At 34.1% G+C, this 13,915-nt stretch overlaps 1 long non-coding RNA gene and 1 pseudogene across 1 annotated transcript in view; one reads left to right on the top strand and one right to left on the bottom strand.

The window, feature by feature from the left end:
* The window catches only part of LOC115867762 (uncharacterized), a 282,245-nt gene that overhangs the window by 176,233 nt on the left and 92,097 nt on the right, over nucleotides 1–13,915 (top strand). The gene's annotated exons all lie outside the window — the stretch shown is intronic.
* Nucleotides 4,133–4,451, bottom strand: LOC115867710 (large ribosomal subunit protein mL52-like; annotated as a pseudogene).

The raw sequence follows: 13,915 nt of genomic DNA on the forward strand, positions 1-13,915 counted from the left end.
ATCTTTCTTTATTATACCTGCTGAAACACATGAGTAAATAAAAGACAACTTTTTTGAATGGGGGATAAATCCATGTTTTACCGTATCTCCTCGTTTCTGCATATTCAGAAACCTATCCAACCTATGTATGAATATATATTGGACTTCCGTTTTTATAAGTGGTTACGATTTCTACATTTCCATATGTAAGGGTGATATCTAGTAACAGCAAGAAACAGTTACGTGACCGTTGTAAGGGCATATTTTTTTCCCTCTAGCAGTCATTTTAATAAATACATCCACTAAATAATATTGGCATTATCCAACTTATTTGTGATATCCTTGTTACCTAAATTGCATAATATAAAGACAAAAGTGTGACTACACACACACACAAAAGGAAACATGCACATTATTTTGAATGTATGTCTGTATCCATTACCATGATTTGTTAAGCCAAATGTAAAATGATATCATCAGTAACTGAAGTCATGTCTTTATGACAGTAGACAAGCAATTAGATGAATTCTGGGTTTGTGTCTATCTAATCTATAAGTCATAGCATATACTACTTAACTTTTAAATATAAATGTGGCATTATTCAATCTAAAATCTATATTTTCTTTTTTCAAGTGTTATGTTTATAACATAAAGTGTTGAAAAGGACATGGTGTGGTCCTAAAACTGGAAATGTATTGAAAATTGTGTAGATAAAAATGAATAAGCTTATAATTTTAGTTGTTTATTGTTCAGCTAAAGGATATTCTTCCTCTTGGCAGAATCAGGAAAATACACAGCAGCTCAGGATCCACTAAATAAAATTTTTTTGATTTTATAGGTTCATATATAATTTTCTATTTATGCATAGTCAATATTTTGAAAAAAAAGGTTAAAGGAAAAATAGTGATGATGCCTTGTTATATTTTAGGAAATATTTAAATGAAAATGCTATATTTTCATAATTTAGTGTTTTGCCCCATATTGCTTATGATCATATGCTTTTATCAATATTACATCTTAAAGTTTCATCTTGATTGCTAACCTATAACATTTGATTTTTCATATTTTATAAATGTATACATATATATATATATATTTCCCTCTGAAGATATGTCTTAATTATGTAGATGATATACAGAAAGGCCGTTTGTCATCAAGACTAGCTACCTCCAGTTAACACTGATATCAATTTTTGTTTGCCATTCCCTCTTCCCTTATATCATTCCACTACATACATGACTGAACCTAGCACTTTATAAAATGTCAGAATCTCTTGGGGTAGAGCATGTATTTATTATAAGGTAAGCAAGTATATATCAATTTGTCTCCTATCTCCATTATACCACAGAAGTTACTGTACTTTGGTCAAGGTCACCTGTGATGTCCCCTTTTCACATTAAATGGACATATTTGGTCATCTCACTAAACTATCAGCACTTTTAGCAACAGTTCACATCTTCCTGCTTATTGAAACACTCTCTGTACTCAGCATCTAAGCTTTCATTTCACCCGTATCCAAGGATTTTTCTTTCTTCTGGACTTTGGATTCCCTGTGTACTCTTCCTCAGATAGGAAGACACTTTTTCAGCTGTAATCCATGGTTATTATCTTGGAGCCCTGTTGATGTGGTGGTTAAGGTATGAGGCAAGAGAAGTGTTCTATAGTCTGCTGATTAAATCTAAGCATTTTAGTGACCATTGTAAGTGCTTCTCTAATGGTAGTATAGTTTTTCTTCACTCTGCTCCCTATTCAATTTCCTGGCTACAGCATTTCCAATCTACTTTCTTGAATTGCTAAGCCCTGTAAAGCGTTGCCTTCCTCCCTCCCCTGCTGTCTCACCTAAGGTGAGACAGGAAGTAGGAGGTAGCTGGAGTGGAGAAGAATTCCCTTTCCTCTGGTGGAATTAGGTTCCAGAATTGTGCTCTAGTGAAATATTTATCCCTCGAATAACGAAGTGGACTCTGGGTGTATTTCACAAGGATCTCTTCCCTTCCCTCTGCCATAGCCACAAAGTGATCTTAGGAATCCTCACCCAAAACATCGGTGTAAAAGTATGAAGGGATTTGAGATGGGGCTCAGCAGTTTCTCGGTCTTACATTAGTGGACACTCAGCCTGCAGCAATTCATCAAAACTATCATTCAAGTGTTCTATCATTTTATGGCTCCAGTGCCTACTGCTCCATGCTAGTACATTTCCGTTGCTGTATCTCTCCTGGTGTGCCTTTCTCTGTAGATGTTGGAGTGGTCACTTACATTACAACCTGCATTCTCAAATGAGAACAATAAGTCATTAATTTTCAATTTGTCCCACTTCCTCTTGTTGTAAGGATGGAAGTGAAAACTTCTAAGCTCTTCAGCTGTTAGATCTAAAATCAGTAGTCTGGCTTTAAGATAGTTTGTGGAACACGTCAATCCTTCTAACTTAGATTTTCCTCAATACACTTTCCCCTTGTGTCTTGAAATGAACGAATTCTTTTCATCTTTCAGGTATCAACTTTAAATCTCACTACAGTATGCAGGTCTCCTTGTTATTCTATCTAAAACAACTCCTTCACTCTCATCTTTATCTGTTACAACATTCTTTCAGCACTTGTGGAAAGCTTGAATGCTTTTTTAAAAATTCTGTATTCTCTTGTAGAATAAAAATTGTTGAGGGGGAGAACTATGCCTAGGTCTTTTCACCCTTCTATTTTCAATATTTAGTATAATTTGTTACTTAATATTTTATGAGTAAATAAATGTCTTATTTACACAAATGTATTTTTTATAGAATAAATAATTCACGTTATTTATTAAAATATATAAGACCAGTCTATGTGTTCAGATATCTTTTAGATGGTTTTTAGTGAAGTCATGACTATTTTCATGAAAATATTGAGGAAACATTGATGAAATACTTGAAATTATTTATAATCAACTTTATTTTTGTCTGAAAACCAAAGGTTTTCAAATATTTTTTGGAAGCCTCTTGTATGTACTATGATGCCTCAGCACCTAGCACTTATTTAAAAAATGGCCTTCCCTCATCAAAGATAATATAATTATCTCATTATTTCTCTCTTCTTAAATTCTTAATCTTAATATTTATGACATGTAGTGTATCTGCTATAAGTAATTTTTTTAGAATACATTTATTTCCTGGCTCTCACTTTGATTTTACCCAGATTAGAGAAATATGTTATTACTATTTTTTGCCATGAATCCTTTGTTTTTTTTGAAATATAGTTGATGTACAGAATTATATGTTACAGGTGTATAACAGAGTGATGTCACAATTTTTAAGTTTATACTTTATAGTTATTGTAAATATGGGCTATATTCCCTGTGTTGTACAATATATCTTTGTAGCTTATTTTATACATAATAGTTTGTACCTCTTAATCCATTACCCCTATCTAGCCCCTCCTCCCACTAGTTTGTTCTCTATATCTGTGAGTCTGCTTCTTTTTGGTTATATTAACTAGTTTTTTGTAGATTCCGCATAGAAGTAACGGCATACAGTATTTGTCTTTCTCTGTCTGACTTATTTTATTGATACTTAGCATAATGCCCTCCAAGTCCACCCAGTTGTTGCAAATGGCAAAATTTCATTGTTTTTTATAGCTGAAAGTAGTCCATTGTATGGAATATATCTTTATCCATTCATCTGTTGATGGATGCTTAGGTTGATTCTGTATCTTGGCAGTTGTAAATAATGCTGCTTTGAACACTGAGGTACATGTATCTTTCCAAATTTGTGTTTTTGTTTTTTTCAGATATATACTCAAGAGTGGAATTGCTGGGTCATATGGTAGTTCTATTATTAGGTTATTATTATTTTTAATTTTATACAATATAACTTGAGCAAGCATCTAAGATTTTGGATTTGCCATAAATAGGCTCAAAGTGCCATTAAATAACTTTATATAATAACAAAAAAAAGAAAGACTTTCATATAGTTATTCATCTCTGATGAATTACCAGACAACAGTATGGAGTGGAGCCCCCAGCCAACTCATAATGTCATGTCAACTGAGCAATAAATAAATTTAAATTGTTTTAAGCTTGTGAGAATTTAGGGTTGCTTGGTTTTGTTTTGTTTGTTTTTCTGGGGGAGGCAGGAGTTGCTTTTTATTGACTTGGTCATGGGTTCTGCAGTAGGGCGCCTTTGGGTTTAAGAGCATTCTGCTGCTTCCTTTCTTCTTCCTGCAACTTCTGCTGCCTGAGCTGCCATGCTTGTAATCCAGCATCCATTTCCTGTGACAGCAGTACAACTCGTCTTGCAACTTTTTACCTTTGGCCTTTTCTTCGAAGCTGGCCTTTCATTGGAGGAGGCCATCCCCGTAAGACCAGTCTGGGAGCTCCGCAAGGAGCCTGTAGCCAGAGGGGTTGGCAGCAAGGCCCTGCTGGACTCACCACCGACTGCTCACCCAACCTGTGATGCCACAGTGCAGCCTCCAGCCACTAGAGAACAGTAAACGCAAAGCAGCCATGCTGAGGCACAGGAAGGGTTGCTTGGTTTTACAGCAAAATCAAGCTTTACCAGACTGATACAACAGGATTCCAAAGGAAAAATAGCACTTAACCTTACATTTAACATTTGTGATATACCAGTAAACAATTTTTTTTTCATTTTTATAATTGTTGATTCCTTAGCTGTTTTATTGGAACCCACTTAACGATTGTCAATTTATTTATACAGTTGAATAACCCTGCCATAAACAATACATAATTTTAAACATGAGAGCATGTCATGATTAAGGATGGGGATTAAAACATATTCAGGAATTTACAGCAATTCACACAGGACTAATGGAATATCGAGGACATGGCCACCTGAATGATATAAACTATACTTCCTTTTATACATTATTCTTTTTCTTTTTCAAAGATTTTTTTTTTGGCCACGTGGCTTGTGGGATGTTAGTTCCCTGACCAGGGATGGAACCCAGGTCCCCTGCAGTGGAAGTGCAGAGTCCTAACCACTGGACCACCAGGGAGTTCCCTTTACTGTTTACATTATTCTTTTACACACTTTTAAATTTTAAGTTCCATGAGGCCTATATCCCCTTTTTAAAGGAATTGACTAGGTAGTATTAACTATTGTAATTTCAGGAACAACAATTATTAGAATTTTTTAGTGAAATTATGATAAGAACTGTAATTTCCAATAAATACATAGTAATTGTCTTTTTTCTTAACAAAAATCATGTAAAAAAACATTCACCAAGGGCTTCCCTGGTTGCGCAGTGGTTGAGAGTCCGCCTGCCGATGCTGGGGACACGGGTTCGTGCCTCGGTCTGGGAAGATCCCACATGCCGCGGAGCGGCTGGGCCCGTGAGCCATGGCCGCTGAGCCTGCGCGTCCGGAGCCTGTGCTCCTCAACGGGAGAGGCCACAACAGTGAGAGGCCCGCGTACCACAAAAAAAAAAAAAAAAAAAAAAAAAAAAAAAATTCACCAAATTTATACAGACTTTTATACAGTCACACAGATTTGCCACGGGGAATAAAAAACAGTTTAAAATTATTTGATTTAAAAGCTTCTTTGAGTTATTTCCATTGTGCCTAAATTTTCAGATGGAAATGCACAAATTAAATGACAGGATGTTTGGTTTGCTTAATATTAACTCTGAATGAATGTTTCCGAATGGTTCTGAGTAAATTATATTTTCCACGTAATGGCCTGATAATAAGTGAAGTGCTTTTTACCCCAGTCTTGCTAAATATATATGCTATTTTCCTTGTCTTAACACTATCACTGAATTATTGTTGTTCTTTTCTCTTTCTTCCTCTTTTTCTTTTATCTCCTTTCTTTCCTTCTTTCTCTCTTTTCTTTTTCATTCTTATTTTTTGTTGTCATTTCACTTGGCATATTTTCTTGCATAGCCTGTGGAATTAAAATTATCTCAGTGAACACAATGTGCTGACTTAGATATAGACCATGCCTTTAAAAATGTTCTATTTGCAATAGGCTAGAAATAGAATAGAGGTTTCATGCAGATCAGAAACTGTGGTGAAAATCAATAGCTATCTGACTTTAGCAGGTGACTTCCTCTTTCAAAGAACTAATGAATGTTATCTGATGTACTGGAGCAGTCTGCTGCTCAATGAGGCTGAAGAACAGATGTGCAATATGTGTGTCTAGGGTAAAATTCAATGATGCAGCTGTGTATTTGGCTAAGGTTCATCTGAACATTCTTAGTCACTTTTGAATAGTCTTGAGTAGGATCCCTAACTGCTTTGGGGCAGTAGTAAAGGAACTTAAAAAAAAAAAAAGATTTATGACACTGCTTACTTGGCTGTATCTTTAATTTTATAAATTTTATGCCATCAAATTCTTAGTGTTTTCCTGAAATTACCTTATGTCTAGAATATACATCTATAAATCTGTATCTATCTATATGTATCCAAGTATGTATGTATCTACCTAGCTCTGCAGTTGTAGTCTACATTATGATGAAAGTTTGATTCAAATAATACAGCAATGGAATGTGGGTCCTATAGTACTTAGAAACAGTCTCTTGGTAATGGCCTGTAGGTGTTAGGCAATCAAACACTATAATCATGATTAGTTGCTAACCAACTAGCAAAGGGAGCCCCAGATGCATTTAAATACAAATTTCAGCTCAGCACAATACACAAATTGAAAGCTCTCTTCTTTTTTATTAGTATTTCTATTAAAATAACTTACTGTGCCTGTCTAAACACATTAAGAACCTTCAAGGGTACAAAAACAAGTTATAGTCCCATTAAATAGAACATTTGTGTATTTTAAGATCTTTATCTTGCTAAATGAACTCTGCTATTTGCCTGCCCTGATAAGGAAAGAAGGGTTATATGGAGAAGTAGATTGAAAAATAGAGGGAAAACAATCTTAATTATTTACTTCTCCAGGCTCTGAAACCAAACAGAAGCATTTCCCTTCTCAAAGGAAGGATCATAGAATGGACCCATTTCAGACATAAAAATAACAGAATTTCTCTTCAGTCATCATCCAGCACCATATTGGACCCTTTAGGAATGTGAATATAGAGCTCTATATTATTATGGAAATCTCAAATTCTTGGTTTAGACAGGGGGAAAGAAAGAGACTTTCTCTCACATCACCAGAGTGATTATCCAGGTAAAGAGGATAAAAACTTTAAAACAGAGTCTTCTACAAAGATAGTGGAAACAAACTAAAATCCTGGGAGTTCTCGTTCATTGTGGACTGGATATGGTCAAGTTAATATTCCTGCCAGATTGCTCTTTGGATTATGGACTCTCTGACTAGCGCCCTTTGTTACCTCATGTACATGGTCTTCTGTTTCTCTGCCTGATATACTAAAATTTTACACAGGGCTTATCCCCTCCAGAATTCCTGTAACTCTGATACTAATTATTTGATTATAAGCCTTGACTAAACGTTCATCCTGATATTTGTTTTTTGTATCCTACCTTGAATTTAATACTGCCTTGAGCTTTCAATTCTGAGACTTTAAACATATTATAAAGTTCAAATGGAAGAGTTAAGAGAAAAGAATGGTTACATTTTAGGGATATTCCCTTAGTAAATAATGAGAAGTGTGCAAAAATTATTGATTTAAGATTTTTTAAAGGATAAAATGGAAACAACCTATTTTTCATAATTAAATCCTTTCTGTAGGAAATTGGTTAAAAATGTTTTTATATATTCTGGATATTGTATCCACAAATAATGTTTTAATAAAATATACATATAGGCATGAATGTACCAAAGGGCCTTTGAAACACTGAAAAACCTTGCAGGACTAAGTGCTTCTTAGCCATTTGTCATGTGATAATCCAAATTTTATCTAAAAAAATGTAAGTCTTATAATTTAATACTAATGCTTCTATAACATAGTACTGCAAGGCCAGACCTTTGCCCTCCTATAATACAATTTTACAAGTTAGAAGAAGGGGATAAAACAAACATGAAATTTCTGTAAAATTTTTATTGGCAACCAGGTGAACACATGAGAATCAAATGAAAAAGAATTTTAGCTAGAATTCATTATTTTTTGTTAGCTTAGTTATAAGATGAGGGTTCATGTTGCCTTTCCCTGGAGAAACAGAGCATGGGTAGCAAGTATGTGGGAAAGGAAAGAGTAAGAAGAGGGGTGAAACATTTCTCCCTTAATGAGGTGGTGTTCTACAGAAAGAGTGCCTCCTACTTGTAAACAGGCTAATGATACTTATCAGTAGACTTCCTATCCAAGAAATGTCTGTCAGAGTCATGAAAGGCAAGGGAACACTGATGACTGATCTAGACTGAAAGAAACTGAAGATAAAATTGAAACATAAATATGAAATGGATCTTTTTGCCATTACAGACATTATTGGGACAGCTGTCAACATTTGAACAGAGTCTGAGGATTTGATTAATAATAAGTATTGTCTTATTTCGAAATTTTAAAAAAAATTGTATTTTCAGCAATGCAAAACTGGTCTTTCTCAATGGCTTTTTATAAATAAAATTGGAATTGCTGGTTTATGGAGACCAGAATAGTTGGTATTAAAATGGGAATGAGTCATATATGCACTTTTGCTGTCTACCCATAGAATATAAAACTGCAGGGCACGCAACCTGAAACATATTCCCCAAAGAATCATGATTCTGCACATATTATTTAGAATTCCTCTATTAATCTAAAATGTGATTAGTGCTGGAGAAAAGGGGACATTTACAAGCTATACTGTAGCTACAATTTCCTTCAGAAAGCAATGCTCTGCCTAGCTTTTGCTTACATGCTTTTAATCATTAGTAAAATCGTATTGGGTAAGATTTATAATTCACATGAGCTTACTTTGATTATTTAGCCATTTGTTTTTAATTTGTTAATACAGAGTTTGGTTTTCTTGTTCTGCCCCTGCTACAAGAAAATTAGAGTATTTTAAACAAAAAGAAACAAATCTGTGAGGTTCTAGAAAGCAGAAACTTGATCTGGGACCTAGGAGGAAAACCAGGAAGCTCTGTATGTCTACAGTTACTCTTTATTTGTGGTCTCAATTGTTTTTGTAAATAAATTTATATGGAATATCAATGTAAGCCAGGAGCATGCAAGGACCTTACACAGGAAGAAATGAGCTTCTCAGATTCAGTAAGACCTTATTTGTGCTGACATGTCATTTGTTGCTGTGTACTCCTTTTAGGAAATTTACACACCAAGGGAAACTATTTGGGGATATATATGCTGCAACTAAGACCACCTTTTGGCCACCACACTTCCCTTAAAATTTGTATCCCTTCAGAGAAATGGAGAATATTATCTAAGTTACATTTGTGTGTGTTGTCTTTCCACCAGTATATGACTCATCAAAATAAGGAATATGTTCTCCAGCAGAAGGCTTAATAATTAGCATTGGCAGTACCTGAATACTGCTTTATCTCAACTTGAGCATAAGCTAAAGGATTTGTTGAAAAACTCTTTTAACTAGTGTCTGTCTCTTGGAATTCAAATCCTTCATTCACAATCTTATCAAAGAAACCAAGTAATTGATCTATAGCTTAGGAAGTAGCAAGGAGTCTATAATCTATTCATAATTCTCAGATATAATATTATGTGAAAACAGCACACACAGAGACATAAAAACAAACAGTATAAAATTGTTCATGGATTCCTCCTAATAGATTTGGTCCAAACTTAAGGAATTAAACATTTTAAAAAAATAAATTTAGTAACACTGTATAATAACGATTCTACCTGAAAGAGTATATATAATATAACTTGGGAAATTATGATATTCTATTTGTACCCAAGATCTTTATAAGATTCCTATGTATGTGCATATATTTATTATTTAAATATACGATATATTGTTATAATATTTAATATTGTACAACACATTTGGTTGAAAGAGAAGCACAAATACAAATACCTTATTTGTGATTACTTCTTATACTCCTTTCTTCTACGTATATTACTGTTCTTGAATCTTTTAAAGTGATTAGTATTATGTTCTTAATCAAAGATCAAAGATGATATACCCTCAAAAATCATATGTATATGATTAGAAAGATAGATAAATGGATGGACGGATGGATGGATAGACAGATGGACAGACAATGTGGTCTCTGACATTTAGGAGTTAATTGTTCTATCTTGTTCTGTATAGAAATGTGTGTGTTTTTATTAAATGGTGATGAAAAGAGGAATTTACAAGAAAGAAAATAATAGTTAAGATATACTGTAAGGCTTTTCATATTATTTAACTCATTTAATCATGTTACTACTTGTGTAGATATATTTTAGTAGCTGGAGAATGAAATTCAGAGATATTAGCTAATTTTACGAAGACATCCTTAATGTCATAGCTCTATGAATTGAATATTTGCATCTGTTTTGGTTTCCAGACTATATTATCACCACTTCACCATACATCCTAGTAGAGCAATCTCCTAGGTGAATCTTGGAAGATGCTTTTTCATTCTTGCATTTACATAAGCTCTTACCCTTTTCTTGGTCTTGCAAATGCTCTTTTACTCTTCCTTTATTATCATATTGGTTGTTTAATGTTGACTTTAATAAAGAAATCTTTGAATAAGGGTGAATAAATGAAAAGAACTTTTCCATTAGTGTATGAGCTCATGTCCAGATTTTAACCAGGTGATCCTATAATACTTTTCAATTAACCAAGCAATATCTTTATTTATTTAAAACAGGGAAATGCATTGTAACAGTTTTTTTAAAATTGAGTATATTAGACAAAATAAAGGTACTATCAATCATCATACTTTCATATTATAATATGAAAGCTATACTGCGAGAATAAAGAAAGAGAATTTTAAATTTAATACATTAAACTTCATGAAAATCTCACTATAGCTTTTTAACTTCTATAATTACACTAGTGAGAATTTCTCAGGTACCTCACTTTATAAACCCACATTTGAGAACTTATCTACTGGACTAAAAAATCTAAGTTCCTTTAAGACACAGGATCCCAGAAAATGATCAAGTGATAAGATTGTTTTCATCGGAGCTGAAAACATACAGAGAGTAAAGCCTTCCAGCAAAGTTGGTAATAATTCAATATTTTTTCTTAATCTCAGACAGAGGCCACGTGGCCAATCAGCTGTCCAGTATAAAAGAATTTTATGATTTTTTTTGAGTCACATTTTTTATAATACATTCTAGAAGATGTTTGTGACCCCTGAAAAAATTCTTTTTTCCTACTCCACTGAAGTTGAAATTCTAGATAAGTCAACTTTCATTCCTACACTCTGCATACATTTCAGTTTTCGTCACGGTTTTGAAAAAGTTGACAAAACAAATTATTTAATCATTGTGCTATAATTTACCATAAAATATAAAACATCTAAAATGTACATTTTCTCAAAACAGGAAGCATAAGGATGAAGATGTTGACTGCAGCGTTTGTAAATATTTGATGCTGTTTCCTACAAATATCATAGTTATGGTCAGTGAAACTATTAAGTGTTCAGGTCAAATAAGACATAATTTAGCAAAGTGGGCTTAGGGCATAGTAAAAGCGTTCAAGCACAATTCAAGCAAGTTTGTGGCAGATTATAAAACTTCTAGAAATACAGCTTTAATTCCCTAATCACATATTTCTTTCTTACTCTTCATTCTGATTTCTGCCGAAACAGTTCCGGGGCTTTATTAATTCATGCTCCTTTCTCATCCCTTAATATAATTTGTTGCATTTGGTACTGCTGAACGCTTTAAAAAATCTTCTGTATTAATCCCCATTATTTGACATCTTGTTTGCATATCTCCTTTCTGACTCCATTATATAAAAAGAAATACAGAAAAAAAGTGGATTTTCTAATTATATGTTGTTTCTGTATCTTTTAATTAATTTTTATTGGAGTATAGTTGCTTTACAATGTTGTGTTAGCTTCTACGGCACAGCAAAATGAATCAGCCATACATATATGTATATCCCCTTCCTTATGGATTTCCCTCCCATTTAGGGTAACAGTGCATTAAGTAGTGTTCCCTGTTCTATACATTATGTTCCCCTCAGTTGTTTCAAGCAAGTGAAAAGCCCCTGTATTGAAGTGTTGAAGTGTGTTGCTTTATTTTCTTTGTATCCTCTGTGGTGTCTGAAGATACTTTGTTCATCTCTCTCTAAACCGGGGCCTATATTTGAATGCTCACTCCCAGCCCTATCTCCAGACTGGCTGCGCAGAAGACTGACCTCAGAAGTCTTCACTGGGACATTGCTCCTCGGTGAGGTCTCTTTTGTGCTCTGGGAGTGAGAAATCAGCTTTCATCCAGAGGTGTAATACCATCAGAAATGCTGTTTGGAACTTTCTTTTTTCCTCCTTTTTAGCCTTAGTGTTGACAACCTGTATTTTCCTAATATGTACAACTTTGTTCTTAAAAATACCTCAGAATCACAAACCTACCTCACTTAGAGACTAAAGTTCATCATTTCCACTACTTTTTAAAATTAATTATTATTGGAGTATAGTTGCTTTACAATGTTGTGTTAGTTTCTACTGTACAGCAAAGTGAATTAGCTATACGTATACACGTATCCCCTCTTTTTTGGATTTCCTTCCCATTTAGGTCACCACAGAGCATTGAGTAGAGTTCCCTATGCTATACAGTATGTTCTCATTAGTTATGTATTTTATACATGGTATCAATAGTGTATATATGTCAATCCCAACCTCCCAGTTCCTCCCACCACCCCCCTTCCCCCTTGGTATCCACGCATTCTTCTCTTTGCCCGTGTCTCTACTTCTGATTTGCAAATAAGAACAGCTATACCATTTTTCTAGATTCCACATACATGCGTTAATATACGATAACTGTTTTTCTCTTTCTGACTTACTTCACTCTGTATGACAGTCTCTAGGTCCATCCATGTCTCTACAAATGACCCAATTTCATTCCTTTTTATGGCTGAGTAATATTCCACCATATATATGTACCACATCTTCTTTATCCATTCCTCTGTTGATGGACATTTAGATTGATTCTGTGTCCCGGCTATTGTAAATAGTGCTGCAATGAACATTGAGGTGCACGTGTCTTTTTGAATTATGGTTTTCTCTGGGTATATGCCCAGTAGTGGCAATTGATACAGCCACTTTGGAGAACAGTATGGAGGTTCCTTTGAAAACTAAAAATAGAACTACCATATGACCCAGCAACCCCATCATTTCCATTATTATCTGTCATCTGCTTAAAAATCTTTCTTGATGCTGACTACCACCACTTCTTGGATACTTTTTGGGTGTCCTCTCATTTCCTAGCCAGACAGTCCAGCATCACTCTCCACAGGCCTCTCTTGATGGTGGCTGGTAATTTGGCAAGAATGTATCCAAGGCTTATTATTCTATTTGTCCCCTCTGTGTAACTGCTCGATTGGGTTGACTCAGGCTGCAAATGGAAGATGTTCATATTACCTGTTGCTTCCTTCAATTTAAACTAATTTAATCAGTTTTGAATGTCTCTGCATTTCAAAGATTCTGATTTAAGTTAAAAAAAATCAATTGGCTTTTCTTTAGGTTCTGATGAATAATAATGTTTTACTAATAAACCAAACAGCTGTTCACTTTAGAACTGTAATATTTCTTCAAAATACAGGCACAAAACTATATAATTGATATTGAGACTATATATTATGCATTTATGCCATAGGCTGAATTCTTTGGAATGCTCATAAATGAAGAAGTAAACCACTATTAATTATTTGCCTCTGTTGTACTGGGATCAAATATTTGCCAAATGTTTGCTGAAGTAAAGTAAAACCTAGCACGTGTGACATCTGTTTTGTAGTTTTTCTTTGTCATCAATAATGAAGGACTTGTCTGGATTTAAAAAACAAACAACAACAAAAAAAACCCATTTGCTATATTTTATTTGGATATGGGTTTGCATTTTTAGCTAAAATACAGATACATTTTGCTCTTGCATATTAATTGTACATATTCTATTTTTTTTTATAAAAAGATGTCGGTCCAAGATGCAGGCCACAA

This window comes from Globicephala melas, chromosome 1 (genome assembly GCF_963455315.2).
Source record: "Globicephala melas chromosome 1, mGloMel1.2, whole genome shotgun sequence".
Lineage (NCBI taxonomy): Eukaryota > Metazoa > Chordata > Mammalia > Artiodactyla > Delphinidae > Globicephala > Globicephala melas.